Source organism: Toxorhynchites rutilus, unplaced genomic scaffold (assembly GCF_029784135.1).
Source record: "Toxorhynchites rutilus septentrionalis strain SRP unplaced genomic scaffold, ASM2978413v1 HiC_scaffold_23, whole genome shotgun sequence".
In the NCBI taxonomy this organism is placed as follows: domain Eukaryota; kingdom Metazoa; phylum Arthropoda; class Insecta; order Diptera; family Culicidae; genus Toxorhynchites; species Toxorhynchites rutilus.
The window spans coordinates 110,344-114,811 of record NW_026599795.1 but is presented as its reverse complement, the minus strand read 5'-3'; the positions used below and the strand labels follow the sequence as shown (position 1 = coordinate 114,811).

The following is a 4,468-nucleotide window of genomic DNA, read 5'->3' as shown; positions in this document are numbered from 1 at the left end:
GAAAATGTCCAATTTCAAACGTTTACTGCTCAGCCATGATGGATTGTTGAGATTTTACAATCAATCTCGGCACTCCATAACTATTTTTTACATTGAATAAAATAATATGTGTCATAAAAATAACTATCGAACAATTGAAAAATCTCAATCTCAATCTTTGCATCAACCGATTAGGACACTCCATAATTCATTATAGTGAAAATGAATAAAATTATGTGTTTTATGAAACTAACTATCACACAATAATTGGGGGACCTCTCGATAATGAAACAGGAGGGGAAATAAACCACCGTGGGTTCTCGTGGTACATGATTCTGGTGCAAAACTGCGCTGATTGCGGTACCCGATGCGTCGCTTTCCAGGGTCAAAATTACATCGACTGTGGGATGTGCGAGAAGTTCAACATTAGCTAGATTTAGCTTGTTGACTGCTCGTGGATTGAAGCGGCGATAGAAATTTATCGTTCCCAAAAATCGTTTTAGTTACTCAGCAACGACTGGCCTGCGGGAAATCGAGGATCAGGTCAACGTTGCTTGGTTTTGAATTGATGCCATCCCGAGTAATTAGATGGCTGAGGAATTCAACCTTTGTTTATCCGATTTGGTATTTACCAACTCCACTATCAAGTAGTCGAGCGAGTACTGTACGCAGATGCTGTTTGATGTCGTCGGATGCCACGCAGAGAACGTCAACATACGGAAAGATGAAGTTGAGGGCGCCCAAAATGTCGTACATGTGTCGCTGCAGCGTCTGGCCCGCATTCCGAAGTCCGATCGTCATATACTTGAAATTGAACCGTTCGAAAGGAGTTGTGATGACGGTTTTCGGTATGTGCTATAGGCTATGCTCGCTGGAGGTCTATGCAGGCAGTGATGTCCATATCCATGTGACACACTCGCACCAAGATTTCTCCCAACTAGCGCACACTGGCTCTCTATATATTCGCCGGTGAAATCGTGCTGGTGAAATGAAATTATGGAATGATTACATAGCTTCAGGCGTATGATGTTTGTGGGACTGCTAGTTCACAGCATGTATTTGCACATCATAGGGCGCCTATGTAAGATACACATACCCAGCAGAGTGCTCGTGTTTGGACCCTGTTGTTAGAAATTAAAACGTACGGCGAGTCGTTAATGGAGTACTTTTTTCCAAAATATATATTTTTATCGAAGCCATATGAGCCTTAGCAAACCGAAACCGAACAACAATGTGAAAGAGACCTCGCGCTACACAAAACCGTACATCTCTCACAAACACATATTTGCATTTATTTATATGTGGATTTGACAGGTAAACATTGCTTCAAATATTCCGGTTACATGCAGCTGAGTGCAGACGGAAAACCTTAAACCCACAGCTGCTGCGGCAACCACGAGCGTTCTCATATGTATGTTCCTTGGAAATCACATAAGGCCGAATGTTGGAGTGTAGCACACCATGAGCATGATCAAAGTGAGACCAGGCCTCACGGACATTACACACATCCTGCATCATAACGGCGTTCTTACCGTACCTATCGTGAATACTTCCGCCCCACTTCAGAATACGTTTAAAAAACTAACTTTAGTCCAGCTACGGTTTATTCATTCATAGGCATAATTATTTCGTTTCCAAGCATACACGAATAGTATGATTTATTTCACACGCTCTGTTGCCACATAATTTTTCAACAGTCTCAGAAACACGGTTAGATAAAAGTGCAATTTGATGAACCAATAATAATAACATTCCGTTACAAGCCAGAGGCACTATTTATTTATATGTATAATGTGTTCACTTCCTGTGATTATTTTGGAATTTACCTACAAGAGAATGTATACACATCCATTCATTCTAGAGTTTTTTTTATTTCATTAATACAGTAAACAAATTACGAATAAAATAACATAATTCGTTCAAACACTATTCCATTGCTGCTTCCGCTGATCCTCGTCGAAGAACGAGCTCAACATATACCGCAATTCCTCGAGCACGTAATCCTGGGGCATGGGCAGCTTCTCGAGCCCAATTCGCATCACAGCTATCAGTACGCGGATCCGGGGCAAAGAATGACCGAATCAGATAAGCTGGAATTTCGTTCTGACAGAACCGATGCTTTGGCGTCGGGCATTGGAACATTTAGACCACAGAGCACATATCTGACTGTTTTGGCTGGAGTGCCTTGGTCTCGTCGTCGATCGCGTCGCCGGTCAGGTCAAACTGGAATACCCAAAGAATATTAGACGAGAGAATTATTTTTAGTGTGTTCAAATTAACAAAAACTAACCTTCTCATTCAGCTCGATAAAGCCGCTCGAAATCCGCCCCTCCATGAACCGATTGAAGATTTGTTTGACATCCCCGAACTCGTTCAATAATTATTTCAGATAAGGGATGTTGCCTGTGAACAAAAAATAGAAGTCAATTAAATAACTCGATCTGCTTGTCAAAAGACACCACTCACCGTTAATAACACAGTCCGTGGCAATATGCTAAATGATGACATCGTGCACCTGTGACCATTGCTTCTCTTTGAGCAGAAACTTGCATCACAGAATTAGTTCCACAACACTGGTAGTTGTTGAAGAAGTGAAATAAAAATTTCATATCACTTGCAAATTATCAACTGGTTTCAAAATCAACAAACAATCGTCAATAGTGCACACATACTATTACATTAGACGAAAAATTGCCTGAATTGTACTAATACTAACAGACATGACAAACAACTGTCAATTCGCTTTCATGGCATGGAGCTTCGTGCTCCGCTTTTGGGAAATGATAGTGATAATGGATTTTCAGGTGCATTAAACACATATCTTAAAATAAAAACTATGAATGAAAATTAACTTCTTCTCATGAAATGTGTTCTTTATGTAATAAGGTAATACGTTCTTTTGCAAGTTGGGGAAACCTCCTGAACAATAATTATGTCTGATAATGATCGTATATTACAATGATGAGTTTTAGTTAAAATATCAAGAAAACTATACAAAAATGGTTAAGGAAGAATCAATACCACAGGTTCTGAGCAAGCAAATAATATGAAGTAAAAGTTTTCATTAAAAATTTAAACAACTTAAAACTGTCTTGAGGTGTGATAATCTTATAGAGAATGATTTGCTTTCCCAAACCGATGTCTCCACCAGACGTCGACACTATTCTACGGTCATCGCGTATAATGCTTGTCAAGTCACCGGACATTGCAGTCGCTGTAGACGGCTGCATCACGGCGCCGTAAAAAGGTTGGTCCGATCGAAATTTGCCATTTGGGTTTCAAACCGGTCCGGTAGAAACCGGATAATGTGTAATCGGCCTTAGTCTGACGGGCCGGGAGTTCAATATTTTGACAATTTTTCTTATTATCTATGTTAGTAATATGTAACCGATTACTCGCGTTTGGCGCGAGTTTAGTATTACAAGTGTTGTCGTAATTGGGATGTTGCTGTTTTAAATGCTCTGTACATGTGCCCGACACGGGATACTTCCTATTGGGATGTAGCTGACCATTAACCAGCAACGCCCCCTAGTCTGTATCCCATATCTGGCGTGGTGCGTCTTCTTGACTCGAGGAATTCAGGATAGAATGGTCACTAGCCGACACAATCATCAGCTCGTGTAGAGTTGTCATGAGTGGTACAACCTTTGGCTTTTGTTGAATGATCAGTGGACTGCACAATCCTCGGCCCGTATATCTGTAAAGAGTGCGTGTATGTATTGCGGCGACTTAGTAAAAGTTTATAGATCGGATAGGAGGGATATGAAACAGGGACGCAACGAATGAAACATCATTAAACGTTGACATCGGCGTTTCTGAGGAATAGGTATAGATGAAGCAGAAGATGTGAATCACGACTACCTAAGATATCCCGGACGGGGATATCCGATTGTCTGCCTTTTGCTCTCAGTGCTCTAGAGAGCTGAGCAGCATGGAACCGGATACACGACCAGACAATATGCTCGATGTCGTGGTAGCCATCGACCCAATCACAAAGATTGTTTGCTGTGAGCCCAATGCGATAGAGATGCGGCTCTGAGTAGCGCTAAGTCGTTCTGCAGAATGGTCTCCAAAACGGGAGCGGGAACGTTCCCTTTTGCGAAATTTACCGGAAAAAGCATTTTCGAGGCGCCTGGTTAGAATATCAATACGGCTTTCCAACTTGGCAATGGTTGATTTCTGGTTCGTACGAATGGTGGCGACGATGTTAGTGAGTGCTTCCAGGATTTGATCAGCAACATTTTCGAGCGATGATGTTTTGGAATATTTTACAAACAAATATTTATCTTGGTGTGTGTAGATCTAGTGGACTAAAATATCGTGAAGAAATGAAGACCAACTGCAAACGCTTTGATGGGTCGCGCATCGAGTTATTTCACTAGTGGACGAATGAAAATCCTCGAGTTCTGCTTCTCGATTTCAAGGCTTTAGAACAAAAAAAATTACTGATGGCAAAATTGCCCAATAATTCAGCATTCTTTTAGCTCTT

At 41.2% G+C, this 4,468-nt stretch overlaps 1 long non-coding RNA gene across 1 annotated transcript; it reads right to left on the bottom strand.

The window, feature by feature from the left end:
• Window positions 1–1,654: 1,654 nt before the first annotated feature.
• Window positions 1,655–2,600, bottom strand: LOC129781847 (uncharacterized). Its single transcript, XR_008744274.1, has 3 exons — window positions 2,446–2,600; window positions 2,270–2,382; window positions 1,655–2,202 (listed from the first exon to the last, which is right to left on the bottom strand). It is a non-coding gene; the product is annotated as an uncharacterized LOC129781847 (long non-coding RNA).
• Window positions 2,601–4,468: the final 1,868 nt, after the last annotated feature.